We start from the raw sequence: 20,694 nt of genomic DNA on the forward strand, positions 1-20,694 counted from the left end.
GCATACTGAAAATGAGTTGTCTATACCTAAAATACATAAGAAGCATTTTAAACTAAAATTGCAGCTGTTTGACTCCATGTGAAACTTGTGGGCACTATTTATTTTTATATTTTAAAAAACCTAAATATGACTGCCAGTGAATCTTAAGTTCAGCCTGTTTTCCAGAAAGGATTATGCTTCAAGCTTGTCCTAATCAGTAGTTTCTAACAAAACATTCCATCTATAACCAGCAGGAGAATAAGCCCAGTGTCACTTTCTGTTGAATACTATACATAAATGGTACCTGGCTCTGACAAGTATTGTTATCACCATGGTGAAATTTAAGGTTTAGGCATATATTACTCCGTTGGAGAATGTATAATACTAACATTGGAAAATTAAGCTTGCTCACGAGGGGTTTACAAATTGCCAAAGATATGTCTTTAAAATTGTGCCTAGCAGTCTTTGTTCTCACTGGTTTTTTTTATTTTTTTGAAAAAAGCAGCAAGATTTTAAGGAAAAGATACCACCCTTTAGAGTCTCCAAACTTTTTCCATAGCTTATGTTCTTTTTAGACCAGAAAGAATTTAATTTATTTCTGGGAAAATGTCTAGAATGATTTTTGCTGAAGCATTACAGACTGTGCAAGGTTACAATAGCTAAAACAACTGTATGAACTGCAGCTCTCTTTGGAAATTGCAGCAAAAGATTCTAGGAACTGATTTCCTATGTATTCCTTATTTTTACTGAATATTCTAACTCCTGCTTTGAAGATACTCTGCAAAGTACCTTCAGAGCTCCCCTTTGGGAAGGAAGACTCATCTTTTGCGTTGTGACTGCATCATATTTGAGTAACCAGCTGGCAAGTGGCATGTGACTTCTACTGTATTGATCTGTTTTTATCATCCTTTTACTGTTTCCTTTTGTTTTCTACAATTTTTTGATCTGCATACATATCTCACCATGACTGAACTTTACAGGGTAATGTGCAGCAAAGTTAAAGGTAGGTGAATTTGGCCTACACAGCTGTGCTGGAAAAAGTCATTACCATGGAATCCCTTGTGCTGTTTCGCTTGAGAAGTGAGCTGTAACTGGTGCTGTAGCAGAACAGCTGCCCTGCTGTGGCTGGATTAGCAGCTCTGTGTCAGTGCTGTGCATCATTCAGCTGCAGGAGCAAAACCCTTTTGGTTGGTCAAGTATAACGTCTACATTGCAATCTCTTTGGACCAGGAATCCTGCACCCTTCCTCTTCTTGTCTAAAATTCTATCTATCTATCTTGCTGATAGTCTCTGTAAGCCTTTGGGTTGCCTACTACTGCCACAAATGTTCATGATCCCTATTGCAAAAGCCGAGAACGTGAAACAGATGAAATAGCGTCTCACAATACAGTCTGCTTATTGAAATACTGCTTTTAGCAGCAATGAAGAAACCACGACCCCAGTGAAAACTGGATCTTTACCCAAAACCAGTGCATTTTATGTTGTAAAATGCTTACATGTAAGTAAAGTCCTGCAGCTATTTCTGTAGATGATTATTTTTAATTCTGTGCAAAACCAAGGCACGGGGTACATACATACTCCAAAGAACAGCCACTCCATACATTTATTGCAACATTCAGGAAGCTACTGAGAAGAAGTAAAGAGGGATGCTGCCTGGTTAACCCTTAAGGTTACTTCAGGCTCATGTAACTTATATGTGTCAGGACAGAGGTCTGTCAGGTGTATCAGGTTCATTTGATGGCTTTGATGTTACAACCAACTATGGAAATATAGGTACCTAATTTATGTTACAGCTTGAATATCTCCCAGAAACCTCACAACTGACACTTGAAAGTCATTAATCACTATAAAAGTTAAAGGAAAATCCCTGAAATCTGACACGTTATACTTCAAGAGTAGTTTATTTGTCACCCCAGGTGAGTCCTTCATATGTGCTTAACATTGCAGTGTACAAAGGGAAGCAAGAGAATATTCATTCCCAAGCAGAAATGTGAGGAGAAAGTTCTGAAGTGCTGAGCTGGAATGGCTATTTTGGGTGCTTTAAGACCAGCTTAATTGATTACACTGCTTGCTCTAGGAAACTGCACTTGAGCAAAAGAAATAGAAAGGCAGTTTGTGTCCTTTAGTTCAGAATTACAATTCTGGCTTGAATACTGTCTGGGATTTTAGATTAAAGGAAAACAATGCTTCAGTTTTTTAATCCTTATTAACATTATGTAATTTGTTCTTCGCTTGACCCCAAGATTGATGTACAATGTGTTGATTTGGGACATAATTAATATTTTTTAATACATTGATTTATCGAGTCAATCTTCTATTGTGACCTTAATTATTCAATTTTAGTTAGTTAATACAAATGTTATAGTAGCTTTTTTTATGCTGCTATTTGATTGCTTATTAGTTTTCAGAAAATCCTTGAAAACAAAACTGGTAATTGCAAGATAAGTCACTAACATCAAAAATTTAAAATATATTCAATAAAATTCCTCTTGGCCACAAAGGTTTCTTGCCTAGAGATTTTACCAAGGGAAAACAAAACAAAACAAAGCTCACTTTAGGCTTTTTTCACTTCTAAATAGGATATTTTAATGGATATAATAACCTCAGATATACTACAAATCATGAGTTCTGCAGTGTAGTATGTAAAAATCTTGGCATTGGTAACTAATTCTTCTCAATTTTATTTAAATAGTTGATATTCATCTAATTCTTCTGAAATATTAAAGACTCCATAAAGCTTGGATTTTTTTAAATTGTCTCTTTTTGTCCCCATACCACTGTTGTATTGACTTATTTGAAATATTCAAGAGATTAGCAGGGGACAAGTTTTTACGTCGCAGAAATATCCCGGTTTGACCTTATTCAGAGATTATTATGTCCTCCTGCTACACAGCTCAGTCCATAAAATTGCCCTTGCAAGTTTTGTCTTCAGATTTACTGACTCGGCTACCGTAAGAACTCCTCAAGGTAAAAGATTTCTCCTTGTCTTAATTTTTTAAGCATATGAGTGATACATTTCTTCAGATAAAAACATAGTCTTTCTAAAAGAGTTTGATTACATATCTGTAACACTTTCTACTCTGCCTCAACTTTCCCATATTGTAGTTTCTATTAAATTTTAATATTTTCTCCCTCATAAGCTCAATTAACTAATGAAAACATACATATGAATATCTTATAAGTTACTGTAAAGCTCATGCAAAATTGATGGTCTAAGATTTTTGGAATAATTCAATCAGATTAAAACCTTAGAAATTTTTTATTTTACAAGTATTTATTCAAAAAGTGTCTGAATCGTTGTTTAGAGTAGTAGCGGCAGAAGGAAGAAATCAACTTGTTTATCACAATCTGTTGTTCCTACTGTTGCAGTTGTTACATATTGATGTGCTCTCTTACTGGAATTTGCTCCTCAGTGGAAAACATCATCCTCCAGCCTGTTTGGCTTTCTGCTCTGTCATCCATTCTGTGCATTGCATTCTCACGTAGTATGCTAGGATAAACATCAATGTTGTGGGTTGTCATAGACTGTGTGCATGTATAAAACAGTGATAAAACCTTTGCAGTCCAACAATGTAGAGCCTTCAAACACATTTTAACATGGAAGCTGAAAAATGCTGTGAAAAAGAAGACAGAGGGAATGGGACACTATACTTTAACTTTAAATAATGATTTTTTTTTTCTGATTCTTCTGTTTTCCATGCGAAGCCGTAGTGTCTATTAAAAATAGATCTGATTCTTGTAGCTCATGTTTCCCAGTTTGGAAAAGTCATATGAAAAACCTGTGAAGAAAATACAGTCTTTCTCGTTTCACAAAAATAGATGTAACCACATCCGATTTTGTTCATGTTCTTGTCTTGTTTGATTGCAAAGCAAGGGGAGAGGGAAGGAATAAAAAATAAAACAACTCAATATGACAAGCCAGACTAAGTAAAAATACAAAAAAAATCTATATTTATTCTCTTTTTTGTATGCTGTCTCACTGTTTTAATCTCTCAGGTATATTTATTAAGCTCTTGTTTCTATGTTTTTCTCTTAATGCTATGTCTAAAATGCCCTGTTCTAGTCTCCATTTTCTGATCATAATTCTACCCATTTTTGAATGCTTAATTTCCTTATTAAAGTACTCTTCTCTGTGAACATACATAAACTATTTGCTTCCCTTTGTTTCCTTTAAAGTTCCCAGTTGATATTTCCTTAGTCTCTTCTTCCAGTCATCTGACTACTGGACTGTTTTCTTTCTCTGGGATAAAGGTTCCATTTGTGCCCTTTTTGTGCCATCAGATACTGAAAAATCAAACTAGCCTGAAGAGTTCTTATAGCACTCTAATCACTTGGAGGAGCAGTAGATAATGCAAAGTGATGTTTGTCCATTACTTATTGTTAAGCAGTCATTTTTATATCATTATCTTGGTATTTTAGTCTCTTGTCATATGAAAAATGAAAAAAAAAAATCTGGCTTTATCTCCCAGCATTTCCTTGTAACATTATCCAGCCTGTGCAACTCTGGTCTAGTGATAAATTTTTTTAGATACTACCATAGATCTGGGCCTTGAGAATGAGCCTGTTTCCAAAGAGAGGTTGAGGGACTTGTTCAAGTAGGGAATGTATTGAAAGTACAGCAGAGAGAAGAGAAAGTACAATGAATATTGGTCAAGACTGAGCGAAGATAGCAGCTGAAATGGTAGCCTGGTAGGGACAGCTTTAACTATGCATTACACACCACTGCTTCAGCTAAGTGCAGCACTTGGATAATGAGTCAACAACAGAAGGTATTTAACAGGTTTTAGGTAGATCCTAAATTGTACACAAATAAAGTGAAATTTAAGGATTTTTCTTGCAGTTCTACATAAAAGCTTAGATCTCTTCTAAAGTCTTGCCAACAGCTGCTCTTCAGCTGATCTGAAGTACACTGGTACAAAGAACTGGGGGCAAAGCCACTTTGACTTTGGTGAAATATTTTTCCCAGGCTTGATGCAGACACACAAATAATACCTTACACATGCTTACATAAAAATAGAGATTTTTCTTCTTTTTTTTTAAGAGATGTTTTGGGATAGAACAGGCTTTTCTCATACCTTTTCAGACCATGGAGGAAAAAAGCCAAGGATACTTGTGAACTTCATCAGGCTACTGATGAGCTATTGTATATTTTAATGACAAAAAAAAAAAAAAAAAAAAAAAAAAAAAAAAGACAGAAATAAACCTGGGCAGGGAAAGCCATTAATTATAACAGGCCACCTACAGGTTGCCTTACAAAAATGTGTAAAAATTGGAAGAAATAGGAGATTAAGATCTGCACAGACATGGACTGATTAATAGCACAACAAACATCAAATTTTCTTTTTCTTAAAATGCTAACTTTCTCAATTTAAAATATGTCCTAATGATTAATGAGAATGGAGTTCTTGGTTCTTTTTCTTTCCCTTTATCATAAGAGAACACTGATATATTCATTCTGCCTCTGTGTTTATTATTCCAATTTTGGAACATTCGTATCTTCCTCCAGTGCTAGTTCTCAAATAGTGCCATTTAGTAATGTGAAAAAGTTTCCATTTGCCCTTCACAACTCAGTGAGCTGTAAATACTGAAGTAATTGAGCCACCCACATCCTAGTCTGCAGGTGATATGAGTGATGTATTTTATTAGCACTTAATTAAATTGCAAATGTTATGCTAAACTGTGAAATTGTTGGCAAAAGTTGAATAACTGGATTAAATGACACTATTTTTTTAAATAAAAAGATTGTTGAGTAATCTGGCAAAATATATTTTTTCAACTCTCTTGAAGCAATTAATCTATGCTCTTCTGCTTTTAAAAAAGTCCCTCAGCATACTGAAATTTGATGCTGTTGCAACATTAATTTCACACCTTCCTAGTTTAGGTTAATGACTTTGGATTGTAACAATGCAGATTAAATGAATCTCATTCAATCTGTAGTAGTAAAGAGATAATATATACTTGAAACAATCACTGATGACTAAAATTAAGTTTTATATCATTGCATTAAGAATTTAATAACTTCAGTTTATGAAAACTTGATTGTCTTTCAGTTTGGGGAAAACTGAATGATTTGATTTTTTCCCATTTGCTTATTTGGATGTGTGCCTGAAGAAGTCTAATTATGCAAAAGTCATTTGATATGACTGTGTTTGGGACTAAGTATTTCCAGCTAAAATTTATGGCTATCTATAGAACATGCTGGCTGCTGCAAGGAATGCTGCAGTCAACTGGAAAGAGGAGGAGTATTCTGATGGGAAATGGGAAGCAGGAGGTTTCCAACATCTCATTTTTCATTTGAAGGATGAAGCAAAAACAATGTGGAAAAATACAAATTTTCTGGTTGCAAAATAGGAAGGAGCTAAAGACTGGGAGAGGAACTGGGTTGCCATCCAGAATTATTTTTATTTTCTGGGATTACGAACAAAAACTAAGAACAAAAAAAGATGTCTCTTTGTGAGTAGGGAGGAATCCAACAACTACTGCAACAGGCTTCATTCAGTTCTTCTAAGCTGAAAGCTTGCACTCAGTTTCAATAGATAGTGTTTCCCAAACATTAAGTTAAATATTTGAGGATTATTTCTTTTAAATCAGGCAGATGCTTCACTAAAGATAATTTTAAATTAAAATAATTTCTCTGGGATTTTATCTTTTTTTTGCTAAAGCATTTTTTTTTCATTAAAAAAAAGTATCAATTGCATGCTTATTGGACAAAGCCAATGTTCTAAGTGGTACTGAAAGTGAGGAAATCGCAATGTGAATTTTATATTTGTGTATTTTAAGTTGTTTTAAAAAGTTGAGTCTTTAAGCTTGTACTGTTCTCTCTGGATAACTGGAATGAGTTTGTTGTTGTTTACATGCTCAGATTTTTCCTGTGCTCACCTGACTTGTAACTAATATTAATGAGGAATACTAGATGTTCTGCACATATGTAAATGAAGGCCTAGCAAAAAAAAAAAAAGTGCTTTTTCTTTCTGCTCTTCTGCAAAACAACTCCCTAATGCTATCTATATCTGGAGAAAAAGAAATTGAAACTCCAAATACCTTATAGAAATGAAGTTTCAAACTGCAGTAGCATGCAAATCTGTACTGAATGTTAGAATTTCAGTGAGACAGATGTTTCTCTTTTTCTATGGGAAATTACTGTAATAATTATGTGCTTTCTTATACTAACCATGAGATGTCTGGATATTCTCAAGAGTAGCTCTAAAACATACCAGACTGCACTGTTGACATACCTGAGAGTCACAGTTTCTAAAAACGTACCAACATATGAAACAAGTGCAATTAATATTGGCAGAAACAAGGTTAATTTCTTGTTGGGGTTTTGTCACTCAAATAAGACATATTTAATATTTTCTTTCATTTCCTACTCTCTTACAAGAGATATCAATGAGCTTGCTAATGATAATAAATTTTCTTTTAGGTATTTTGGTTTTGGGTTTTTTTTTGTGAAATTGCAGTTATACAATGTGGTATTTTGATGGTTGTCTAACTTAATTGAAACTGCAGAGGGGAAAAAAATAACAAGCTCAGTGATAACTCTAATCCAAGAGACCTGGGCACATACAGATTAGTCTATGCAAAACTCAACTTCTAAACCTTGCATATGGGCTTTATATGTCACCTTAGACAAGGAGACTGGATGCATGTGGATAAGCATACACATACACATACATTTTTTGTTTTTATGTTTTTAATGACATGCAGAATGTTCATGGATCTCATTTTTAGATCTATAATGCTACCCATTAGATGCTTTATAGTTTCAGTTGGAGATGAGAGGCAGTTCAGTTGAGATCCGGAATTAATTCTGTTTCAGGCTCTAGGTACATCTGCCCAGCTGCACTGTGTATGCTGTGGAATCTCCTGCATCCCACAGATGTTTAAACTCGAGGGCTGGCAGTAAAGTGGTTTGTTGGTGCAGCCCAAATTGTCAGACTTGATAGACCAAAAGAAGAAAGATGAACAAAGACATGGTGCTGGTCTAGTGAATATGTCACTGAAATGGAAGGAAGAGCCCTGGGTCTTGCATATTCCAGATTACCTATTTCTAAGGAGTCCTCATTAATTATATTGAACTGACAGGTAAAAAAGATAAAGAGGAGAAGAAAATATCCTGGACTTCCTTCCTCAGACCTTGCTTGGGTAGGCCAGAGCTGAGATAGATGTTCTGACTCCAGATCTGTTGAGGACAAAGAAGAAATACTTGTTCATTTAGTAGCTCCTGGACTGGATTCAAAATGAAGTGACAAATAAGCCTCCAAACCCATTAATTCTGATTTTCATAGTGATTTTTGCTTTTTTCTCTCTCTTCTTTTTTTTTTTTCCTTTTAATAAATGGATTTGTTAATTAATAATTTGACTTATATCAGCCAGCTTCATAAAGATTGTTGAAAAGCCTTTGGAGAATAATAATTGTCAATGTATGATTTCTTATAACAATAAAGACAGTGGGAAAGCAAAGCATACTTCTTGTTTTCTGAATAAATTTCAATAGGATTATATTTGTCATGCTTCTGTGAACAGTAGCTGTTGTTAACTGTAGCTATTAGTTGCTACATAGATTAATACACTATGCTGTTTATCCTATATAGGTTCACAAAGTAGAAAACTCAAAGCAGGGTTTGCTTAAATATTACATCTAAGTGCTTACATTCTGACTCTATAGAAAAGTGTTATCCTATATTATCTTTAAAGGTTACCATAAATGCTGTGTTAAAATTTTACTGACCATAATTTATAAATGGAAAGTCTGTGTAAAATTCCTACAAGTATTGTTTACTTGAAAGGCCAGATTCTTAAATTTTAACAGCTATTGTAGTATTGAAAAAGCTCATCTCAGAGTACAGAAAGAATCTTTCTAATAATGGTCATTATTCTGGACACCACATTTATAGCAGATTTGGTGGTGGTGTTTGTTCACATCCTCAAAGATGAAACAAGCCAGATCATCCCATGAAGTAAGCACAGAGCATTTTGAAGCGCAATTTTGCATCTAAACTAATATTTTCTTAAATCATTAGCTAACACATTTTTCTAATAAGCTTGTTTCCATTTTTGAAGTTACTTGACTCAGAAAGAAAAGTCTCAACAGGACTCAAGTCTTTCAAGGAATTATCATTGTTTATGAGTTAATAAAAAATATTTAGCATAGCTCAAGGCTAATATTAAAAAGATCTCTGTGCATTCAGACAGGGAACTCTGAAAATTGAAAAATCCATTTTAACTACTGTGTGATAAAATGGGAAGTAGTAAGTGAGTTGCAGCCAACAACCCCTATGCTTTTAACAGCTTCTTGCTGTTAAACGAAACAGCAAGAACTAAACTAACTAAATCAGTTTCCTCAAAACCCAATAACAGACATGCGCAAAATAGAGGAGTGAAGGGTGACTTGGGAAGTGCAGTGGATGAAGATGTATGTGCAGTTATGATTGCTTGTGAACAGAATGGAGAGGTTTTGTTGAAAGGGAATACAACACTATGGGTTGCAAATCCTGCTCAACTTTAAAGAAAGGATTCTAACTTATCTAGGATAGACTGATAGAGTAAGACATTCTAAGTTTTAGGTCTTTCAGTCTTGGATTAGGAATTAAGTAAAGGACTGGGGAAAACCTTGGGCAAATAGATAACTTTCTATGAGTGTGTGCTTCTTCAGTGCTTTCAGTAAAAATAGATGAGCAGCTATTTCACTCTGATGTTGGATTTTCAAAATTTTCAGCCCTAAGGCATCATCTTGGACTTACTGGTGTATTTGTGTGATGTGGCATCCAAGTTTATATTCTAAGTAAGTGACCTATTAATGAACTCCCGATTGCTGAACCATTAAATATGTACTCTATCATTTAAAGTAAAGGTTTCTTTTTTATGTTTCTCTGTCTAGTGGTAGCTTCTTTCAAGACTCTACTTAGCTTGTACTTTGTTAAGGACCTTGATACTTTGGTAAGCTGTTTTCCATAGGCAAGCCATGTCTGCTATTTCATCTGCTGCAACAGGAACAGTTACAGATCAACAGCCAGAAATTATAACTTTTCTTCCAATTATGCATTTTAGAATATATGCTGTTTATCCTATATAGGGTCACAAAGTAGAAAACTCAGAGCAGGGTTTGCTTAAATATTACATCTAAGATAAGTGCTTATATTCTGACTTCTGACTCTATAGGAAAGTGTTATCCTAGCTTATCTTTAAAGGTTACCATAAATGCTGTGTTAAAATTTTACTGACCATAATTTATAATTTTCTCTCAGTGGAAATATATTCATCTCCTAACACAGTCATTGTTCTTCATGTGCCTTTTATTGACTGTAGCAAGGCTCTTAGCAACATGTTATGAGACACAGTCAGCAGGCTCTGCTTGGAGGTTTGCTGGTATGCCTTGGCAGAATGCTAATTTATTTAGCTGGGCTCTCTGTCTAAATGCCACACATAGGCTGTGTGTTTCTCTTACTTGGAAAATGTAGAATTTGCATTGGGCAGATGGTAAATTGGCAACCTGGTGCTCCTATATACAGGACTTGAGGGCAGAAGTGGTTTCTCCTTCACATAGCTCATTAATTTGTGGGAGATGAAAGTACTGTGCTGGGGAAAAGTGACTTCTAAAAAAAAAAATGGGCAGAAGAGTTCAGGTGGGTTGAATTGCACTTCATTCCCTGAACTGCTCTAGGGATAACTGTGTTGTACCTTACAGCTAAGCTGCTTGAAAAAAAAGTATTTGCTGGTGTCAGTAAGTGATAGAAAATGAAGGGTATAAACCTATAAATACCAAGCAAAGGAGATTATTCTCTGCTTTGGTAAACCATTACTATTTAAAAATAGCAATATGCTCTGAATGTGGTTAGTTGCCTGCCCTGCTATTATACAGCTGTAACATAAACCATCCAAGTTACAAAACCTCAAACTCAAATAACTGTTAAAAAAAAAAAAAAAAGCTAAAAATAAAACGCAGAAGTTCTTTCAATAAAGTTTTCGACCATAGTGGGATAAATAACTGCAAAAAAATAAGGAGTTCTTTTAAAACTGTCTTTTATGTCTTGGTCTTTTGTTTTTGTTAGTAACTGAGGCTTTTTCCATCAATGAAATACTGTGTATTCTGGTTTTGATGTTATTCCAAAACATAGATCAATAAGATCTTCTGAGGATTACTGAGGCTCCATCTGTTCTTGCCATGAACAGGAAATTCTACACGTGATAGTGAGCAGATGTATCCTGCCTATTACACTCATGCTCAAAACCACAGGAATATTGGATTGAAAAGGCAAAAACATTTCAGTTCTAAACAGCTTTCTTCAGTCTTTGCCAGACTCTGACAGACCTCTCAAAATCATTTTACTTTTCCCTAAGAATGTGTTGGGTAATTCTCTATTCTGTTTGCTTGGGGAAGGAGGGCATGGGGGTAGGGGGTGTGTTTTGTGGGTTTTTTTTTTCTTGAAATTAGCACTGTTCACAGCCCAGGTGGAAGGCAGTTTCATATCCAGTCCAGAAAAACATATAATATTTAAACAAGTTAGTGCCTATGAATTTGTGCTCACACTTCCTTTTTTCTGGCCTAATAAATTCTGAGGGACATTGTGTACCTTGTTTTTGTTGGTTTTGGGTGCCTTATGTGCAGAAAGGAAGATGAACAGCAAGCAGGCCTCCTAAAAATTTGCATGTCAGTATGGTAGGTGCCCTGAAGGTGGTCCTTGCTTTGCCTGAAATACTGGGTGGGTTTGAAAGCAGGTCTCTCCCCCTGAAATGACTGGTAAACTGCACCAATAGAGGCAGAAGAGAGAAATACACCATCCTAGTTTCAGAAATGTAGTACCATGATCTCTGTAAGAATGGGTGAATTTGTATAAGTCAACAAGCACTATTAGGTACTTCAATTACAGGTATTCTGGTTGTTTTGTTGGTTTGTTTTTTGTTTTTTTTTTTTGGTTGGTTTTTTTTTTTATTTTTTTTTTTTAGTTTTACATTTAATACTCAAACTGGGGTGAACTTTACTGAAGTGCATGCTGGCATGACAAGTGTAGCTGCTACTACAGAGTGACTGAGGTGAAGGATGAGAGAGGCTTTGAAGGATTGGTGCTCCTGCCCTGTTATATCTGAGGCTGTGACTGTTGGGCATGTGGCCTGTTTTGTACAAGGATCAGAGCCTGTGACAGCTCATTTTGATTTATGACATGCTGCTTATGGGGATAGAGGTTGAGAGGTGAATTCAAAGTGGCAGAAGTGTAATGAATGTACTTGGACAGCAAGGGAGATGGAGAACTCTCTTCTGGAAGCTAGCACAGCAAAACAGAAAGCAGGAGTGAGATGTGATCAAGAGAGAAAAAAAAATGTGTCTAAGGTAAGTGATTAAGTTGGTACAAATAACAGGTTAAACTCTCCATGAGGGCTTATGCTGGGAAGTGGTGAAGTTTCAAGACAGTTTTCTAAAAAAGGCAGGAAAAAAAAAATCTGAAATTTTTAAGATTTTTAAGGAGGAGTTTCTTCAATTCATTAAAAAGATTGTTGAGCATGTGGTGAAAATGAACAATGCTTACTTTGGTGCCACACTTCTCTGAAAGTTGAAGTCAAAAATTTTGTAACTAGCTTTTAATCTTTTGATGCTGGGGGTTTTAACAGTATAAAAGCTGTTTTATACTGTTCTATTCTATTCTAATCATCCCTGGTGGAGAATCCTATTCTGATGATCTCTTCCTCTTTTTAACACTTTTCTCTTAGAAAAAAATGCTTTGCCAAATATTTGGAAGTTTCCCATCTAGTTTTATAACTCACCTATATCAAGTATGTCCTTCTCTTTTCTCTGGTTTTCTGAAGCAAAGAGGATATATAGTAATACTGAATGATTTTATTTTACATAAAGTTGGTCTTTAGTAGTTGTCTGCCTATGTAAAAATGTAATAATGAAATAAAAAGAAAGAAAATTCTGGCTCAGAAAGCTGAACTATTTTTTTTTTGTTTAAGTCACACTGTTAACTTGGAAAAATATTGATCTGACAATGATGAAAAGAAAGAATTACACCACAGGAAAAGTTGGCAGCCATCATTCTAATGCTGCTGCATGCTGCTTCCTTGAGGCTGTGGGAAGGAGTTTAAACAGTTTGATGGTGATACTTGCAGATTAAAAATCTGTAGCTAGATCATATTCAGTACCTTCATAGCTGCTCCTGCAGCCCACTTGTGATAGTGTGGGACTACCTAGGCTGCTGTTATGGCTCTAAACTTGTTTTCTCTGAACACTGATACAATAAGGCAATGATACTTGAAGAGCTGTATTCAATCAAATTCCTAATTTTAATAAACTTCATGCTAGGCATGATGATTTAATAAATGTTATCTGTCATAAAAGAAAAAAGAAATCTGATGCTTAGGACATATTAGTTTGCAAAAATAAATCACTATTCTGATAGTTTGCAAGCCTCAAGTTCAAAGTTATATAAGACTAGTAACAGCTTTCAGTCTATAGGCATGTCTCTTCCTGATCCAAGACAACACTAAAGGGGAAACTTAGCTTAAGCTAAAACAAATTGATAAAGAAATTTGAGACTTTTTGTCTGTTGAAAAACTAAGATTGTATTTGAATTATTTTTTCAATGTATTGTGAGGTTTCAGTCAGTTGAAACCAAGTTTTCCTGAATTACTGTTTCTTACTATTTAGTTACTCTACAGTTAATTAAGCACTTGAGATAAATGAGAAAGCTTTCCTTTTTCAAGCTTGTAAATGCTAAATGTTTCCTGCCATTATGGGGAAGCTTAATTTTTGTTGTTGTTGTTGTTGTTGTTGTTGTTGTTGTTGTAATAGTGTTAGGAACGGGATTTTGCAAATAATAAACACATGCTATAGCTTCTGTGGATGTAACTGAAAGCATACTAGAATAGGTTCTGAAACAATGATTGCAAAATATTACTATGTCTAAAATATTACTAGTATTATGTCCTTTGGATAATTTTTGGAGTAAAAATAAAGGCTATTTTTAATTGGCAATATAAGAAGACAAGGAAGTGGGGAATGCAGTTATTTGATACTGCTATTTAAAAACACTTCAGCTAATGCAACGTGATATGAATTTTTATATGTTTGTATTTGTCTGATGACTTTTGCCATTTTATTCTTAGCTCAAAATTTGGATCAATTGCATTAAGACTTTGTAATGTTTAAATGTTAAAATGGTTTTTGGTTTGTTTCTCTTTTTAGTCTTAATTGCAGTCTTGCATCTTACATCTTGAAGTCTTAAGGGAGAAAAGCCAGTCTACACTCTATTTAAATGTCCCATTATATGGGTAATGCTCACATGTAAATGGCCTTTGGGGATCTGTAGATTTGATTCTTTTGTGGTGTTATTTATAGTATCTGAAACTATGACCAGCTGAGCCACTTAGAAAAGTAAATCCTACTTTTTTACTGGAGTCTGTACTCCATGCTCTGTTTCACTATGTGTTCGCTGGAAAGACAAAAATGAGGAAAAGACTGAGGCACAATCTTCTCTTGACTAACACTCTGAAAATCAATGAATCTAAATAATCAATAAAAGGAGTTGACTTTATTCAGTTAATCAGTGTTACAGAATCTGTGCCCATTTTTCTTATTCATGTAATATTAGCAGTGGACTAAGAATTAACAGAGCAGAACAACACAACTAGAATATTTGGAGAGTATTTCTTGCCCGAACAGACAATCTTGTTGGAAACCCCTGTGCATTCCAAAAGCCAGCTTGGCTATTTCTCTGAAGGTGTTTCTGGAGGAATGTAACATAGAACGAGTTACCATGCTCTGTACTCTTTTTCCTTAGCAATAGCCAAACCAGGTGCTTCTGCATCACTTGTTAGAATGTGCGTGTAACCGCACACATCCTGCAGTTAATAGATAAGCACTGCAGTGTTAAGCAGGCTTTATGGAAATAATGTGGAAATTTGTAGGGAAAAAAGTGGAACAGAAAGCTACTGGTCCATGACATCATATTCAACATATTGTTCCTGAGATTCTGAGAAGAGTCAATAAACTAAAAGCAAAAGCAGACAGAAAAAAATGCTGTCAGAGAAGATTGATGTGTTAAAAATTCGTAGACAAAGACTCCTTTGGTACTTCAGAGGAAGGACTAAGCTTGGGAAAATAACAAAGGAAGAAATAAACTCATTTTTAAATTTTCTTTTTCTTAAACTAGAGCAGTGACAAGAAGGGGCTATGAGTCACCAACAGAACCTCTAACGGTAGTGAATAGGAGAGATTTTTTTCCACATTGGATGGCAAACAAAGTTTAAAACAAGTTAGAACCAGAAAATTATTTTAGGTAATATGTCTTTAACAAGTAAAAATTATATTATTTGCTATACTTTTAATTTTCTAACATAAATTTAATAGTTTTTTATCAACTACAGCTGATTTGTGGGAGTGGCAGTTAGTGTCATCTTTACATGAATTGATAAGAACTTCTTTGCTTTTGTGATTCGCTTTAAAATTTTGGATTAAATATAATTAGCTAGCATCTTTTGTAGCATTTCCAAATAGATCAATATCTTATCTCATTAATACGTGCTTTTGATTTGGTCTGTTTTGATCATGATTCTTTTTACTATTTGAGGGTTTCAGTCACATACTTAATTTACTCAGCAGAAAATTACTTCATTGTACTACTCTGTGGAATGGAAATTATTCTGTTCATGTATCTTGAAAAGAAGTACTTTAAGTATAATGAAACATTAGGTCCCACTACTCTTTTATACTCCTGTAATCTAGCTGATCTCTAAAGATTGTTGTAAAACATGTCAATAAGAGAGTTCTAATTTTTAAAAAAGAGTGATTGTGAATTTCTTTGAAAATTAGAAGGTTTTTTCCTAACAAAAATCTTGGACTAGGACCTATCTTATTATGTAGACTGCAGAAAAGCACAGCTTTTAATGGGTCTTGGAAACTTTAGAAGGCTGCACTTTCTACTGAAGTACTTTGTCATATTATTCAGATAAACCCATGATCCTGCAGCTCTTCAGGCAGTAATGCATCCCTGTGACACTGTCCAAGTTGCAGTTAAACTTCTAACAATGCAGCCAGGCACAGAATTCAGCAGCTCTGTATTTCTGCTCCTTTCTGTCTGTAGTTAACTGTATCTGAAAGTGTGCTTGCACTTGAAATATTGTGTCAAGGAAATCACAGTTTGGTGGAGAGTGAGCTGGATAAACAAAAAGCCTATTTGGATCACTAGGCTTAGTGGATAATGGGTTGTGTTCTTCCTGGAGGCTGATGACAAGAGGAGTCAAAAATCTCTCTTGAAGCCTGTTCTGTTTCACAGCTCTATCAATAACCTGCAAAGACATGTGCTCCCAACAGGATTGCAGGTGATGCCAAAACTGGGAGTGCCACTCTCCAGAGAGACCTACACAGGTTGGAGGAATGGGCCAGTGTCATGGAATGCAATAAAGAAAAATGTCAAATCCTGCACTTCAGAAGGAATATGTGGAACAGCTCTGTTGGGAGCAGCTCTGCTGGAGAGCATCTGGGGGTCCTGGTATACAGCAAGCTGAGTGTGCTCACTGGTTCATTACTGTCTTGAGTAAGTCTGGGCTGGGAGCATTCACAGGAAGGGTCACAGCCAGTAAGTAGACTGAGGAACTGTTACCTTCACTACGCTGTATCTAGAGTGCGGCATCCAGTGTTGGGTCCTCTAATACAAGGTACTGATAAACAGAAGTGAGCTCAGTGGAGACCCCTAAACTGGTGGGGAACTGGTGTATTTCTTAATATTTTCACAACATGCAAACTTCTGATAGAATCTAGACTCATTTTGCTAGTACAAAGCAGAAACATATTTCCATTCTTCACAACAGCCAACATAATTTATAGTGTCTTGTTTCATAAGAATGAATTTTGAAAGTTCTGTTTAAACTTAATTATGTTCATACTCTTAATGTGAGAGAGGATTCTGCTTTTCACTGGGTAAAATGAATTCCATCATTAATTAATTCTCTTGTATTCATTTAGAAGAGGATTTTGTGTGCGGTTGTAGGAAAATAGCAAAACATACTTGCTCTTGTCAAGTTTGGCTGTTAATTTAGCAACCAGCACTTTTTGAGATCAATGGCACTGGATGCTGCCCTTAATTCTGTAGCAGAAGCTGACCTCCAACATCCAACCATTACCAGCACCCCTTGGTGTCACCTGTGCTCTCTGCTGGTGTTTCTTCTGGGTGATCAGGGCTGCTCATAACACTGTCTTCATACCACCCTTGGCATTAGGAAAGCTTTTGTAGCCTAAGAGCTGGTGTGGACAGAGACTGTTCAGAAACTGTATTTAATAACCCTTCCTCCCTCCTTGGGCAATGTAAGATGTGTTTTGAAGCGTGTCAGCATGCATTCCTGCAAGCTGAGTGTATGCAAGCTGTTAGTGTGCTTTGGTTTGACTGAGTGCAGGTTCAAGAGCTGTGTTTGACAGCAGGAATAGGCAGAAGCAGCTTTGCTTGATCAAGAGAGCAGGAAGAGTGGTCTGTGGGTGGTAGAGAATACCAATGAACTGCAGAGAGGAGAGAATGGTGTTATATCACAGGCATCTATTCATAATGAGGTGGATTTGATATGGAGTGTTTTGGGGTTTCCTTGGGAAATTGACTTTGTTCAAAGTGAGCTAGCATCTCCTGGGGGTGTTAATGAATTTACAAGTGTAAATTTTTATGGTCTAAAATACCAGTATAAAGAGATTTGATGTAGGATTAATGCTCCAAAATCTCACCCCTGTATTGTAAGAGCAAGAAACTCTATGTGTGCTTTTAAGCCTCCATTTTCCTTAAATGTTTTCAGGGCATGTAACCTCATATCTCATACTTCTTACAGAAAAATAAAGCTGGTCTGTGACTGTAGGAAGTGTTGCTTCTTAACTACTTTCCATTAATGGACTAAATCTTTCATTCTTCATCATTCTCTGGTTTTGCAAAAGTGAGCTGATGGGCTTGCCAGAAAGTGCTCACTTTTTTCTTTCTTTTTTTTTTTTTTTTTTTTTCCCTAAAAAATAAGTGGGGTGGGAGGAAGCAGTTTTGGCAATATGAAAAGGAAGTTCAAATAAGCATCAGGGATTGAAAGGGATGAGCTGCTTTCATAAAGGTGGTAAGCCAGGAGCTGATGCTGTAGCATGTGACAGAACTCTGCAGGATGCTGGGTTTCACACCCATAACTGTGCAAAAGGCCTCAGTGGCTGACAGGAGTGGCCTCAGGTGGTGATGCTCCTGTCCTGCTGTGGCTCCTGCAGTGGCACCTTCAAAGGGAACTGATAAGTTTCAACAAGGAAAACAGGCAAACAGTGGGAACTTTGTAAGGTCAAAGGACAGATGGCAGGTTTGAAAACTTCTTTTAGTTCATATTCCAGCAGAAGCTAGATATGTAGCAAAAACAGCCATTGCCTTGAAAAAATTAAGTCATGATGCACTCCATTAAAGTAACTCAAACTACAACTATTTTATTTATGAATGAGTATTGAACACGTAGGAGTATAATGCACTTTCACTAAATGTATTGTACATTTTGATCGATAGATATTTTGTCTTGGCTTTTCAGCAGGATTTCCCCTCTATATCATGGTGAAAGAAAAACAATGTAGAAATAAAAGCAATGCACATAGTGTATTATCATGATTTTCAGCTAGACTGTTTGACTACTGTGATACCCAGTTAAAGGAAATTTTATTGACTGACTTTTTCCATCCTCTGTGAAGACAAAGATACTCCTGGTGCCTTATACATTATTGGAGTCACTCAAAGCAGCTGCCAATTACTTGAAGTCGTGGAAACAATCCTTTAACTTTTGCTTGTGTCTGTATAGCTCTTTCAAGGTGCATGGCTTCTTCCTGCCAGAAAGTCCCCAGATTTACTCTTTATAATTATTTTACTAATAAATAGGGTTAATTGGATCCTGACTGGCTTTTTTTTTATCAGAGTAAGTATCAGAAGGAGAGTTATGAAGTATACTTTGATACCTTGCTTATCATTGGGCTTCACTGATGAGACAGTCTAGGGTTTTGACATGGATTTATGAGTCTCCTGATATGTCATAAAGATCAAGAGAGATTTGTGGTCTTCATTAACACCTTGTCACGCTGAAGGTTAGGTGTTTCTTTTACATCAGTAAGAAGATCCTATTGCAGCCACTAAAGCTGTCTCCTTTCTTTTCTCATACTATCAAGTCAGTTGTGATAATAACACATCATTGTGATTTCTTAAAATTATTCGTACTCTTGTGTCAGGCTCATATGCTATGCTTTTCCTTTGAGGCAAGTTAGTTTATATGGGCAATAAAATTCAAAGGTACTAATATGTTCAGATTTATCTGCAACTTTCAGTATCATTATTCATGACATTTTTAAGTTTCTTTCTTTTACTTATTGAAGTACTAGTAAACAATATAAACTTTTTGGATACTGCTTTTTCCTCTGAGAAACTTCTTCACAGTTCCCACACCAACCAGTGCTGCAGATCCCTATTCACAAGCTATGGTACTCTACCTGCAGCTCTTTTCAACAGCAAATTTTCTTTTCACCTTCCCTCAGCAAAATGCTGATATGAAATTTAATGCATCTCCTCTCAGACAACATTGAGAGAGTGCTACTGGATTGCAAGAATAACTTTAACAGCATTTCAGTAATGTTTTCTTTGAAAAAAGTTCATCTTTTTGTTTAAATAAGAATTGCTGTTTCAAATCGCTACACTTCTGAGTAATATTAACCAAAGATACACCATTAGAAAACATTGTAATTGAATTGATTACTGAAGGAACTCATAACCCAGAATAGAGATGTGTGCACATGTTTTTCTCTTGTTCCAGTGGGAAAAAAATAGTTTCCATGTTTTTACAGAGCTGACAGTCCTCTCTACCAACTCTGTCTGTGTATCGTAAATCTTGTATTTCTTGCTAAAATGTCAACACATCTATTATAGATGTTCTCTGGTCAGTCAGGTAATTTCTATTTATAAGTTTCTTTTAAAAGTATATGAATTATGCAATTTACTGGGAGGAAACTATTCTTATCTCATATGAGAATTTGAATTTAAGATGAATACCATAGTGGGCATAGCAAAAGTTCAGGGTGAACATAAAGTTTCATTAGGAAATAGGCCTCATAAATTATGTAGTTGATGAATAAGGATAGTTTATTTTTTATTAGAATATTAATAAGTAATTAACAGTAACAGCCAAAAGATCGTTTAAGAGACAGCTGAAACATTTTAGCATTGTCATTTAAATCATTAATAACACATTAACACCATATTAATTAATTTAGATGTTATTATGGTTACAATTTATTTCAGGTTAGTTGATATCTGGAGATATAAATTAGATTACAAATTCATAGTATTTAAATTAATTAGACACTAAGCTTTCATTAATAATCAAAAACTAATTCATACAGCCCATATAAGCATGTGTTTTCTTAAGCTATGTGTTGATGGCACAATCTTTAACTGCAGTAGGTGAAAACATAATTCAATTGAAGCAATAGCAAAGTTATTTCTGATGCCTACTGATGTCCAGGAATTCATACACTTTGAAGATTTTCTTTGAGATATTCAGAAAAATAAAATAGGGAAATAAATGCTCTCAGAGTTGGATTGCTCACACTTTTTACACTTTAAATCAGAATAACTTTTTGGTCTTCTCTGTCATGTCTCATTTATCATCCTAAACATATCTTAGTGCTGTCTCCAATTTTGAGGCAATTGAGCAGAGAAGTCATGAGGTTCAAAATGACATCGTCAT

General features: G+C 35.3%; 1 protein-coding gene and 1 long non-coding RNA gene across 9 annotated transcripts in view; one reads left to right on the plus strand and one right to left on the minus strand.

The window, feature by feature from the left end:
• KCNIP4 (potassium voltage-gated channel interacting protein 4) overlaps positions 1 to 20,694 on the plus strand; it is a 385,281-nt gene that overhangs the window by 259,707 nt on the left and 104,880 nt on the right. Inside the window, exon 1 of one of the 7 annotated variants that reach the window (XM_053976058.1) lies at positions 11,624 to 11,638. The exons of the other annotated variants lie outside the window; for them this stretch is intronic. The gene's annotated coding sequence lies outside the window, so the exon portion shown is untranslated. Of the gene's footprint in view, positions 1 to 11,623; positions 11,639 to 20,694 lie in introns of those variants that run through there. 7 annotated transcript variants of the gene reach the window in all.
• LOC128806478 (uncharacterized) overlaps positions 7,741 to 20,694 on the minus strand; it is a 53,196-nt gene continuing 40,242 nt past the window's right edge. For both annotated transcript variants that reach the window (XR_008436837.1, XR_008436836.1), the window contains exon 5: positions 7,741 to 8,161. This is a non-coding gene — a long non-coding RNA (uncharacterized LOC128806478). The remainder of the gene's footprint in view (positions 8,162 to 20,694) is intronic.

Source organism: Vidua macroura, chromosome 4 (genome assembly GCF_024509145.1).
Source record: "Vidua macroura isolate BioBank_ID:100142 chromosome 4, ASM2450914v1, whole genome shotgun sequence".
Classification (NCBI taxonomy): Eukaryota; Metazoa; Chordata; class Aves; order Passeriformes; family Viduidae; genus Vidua; species Vidua macroura.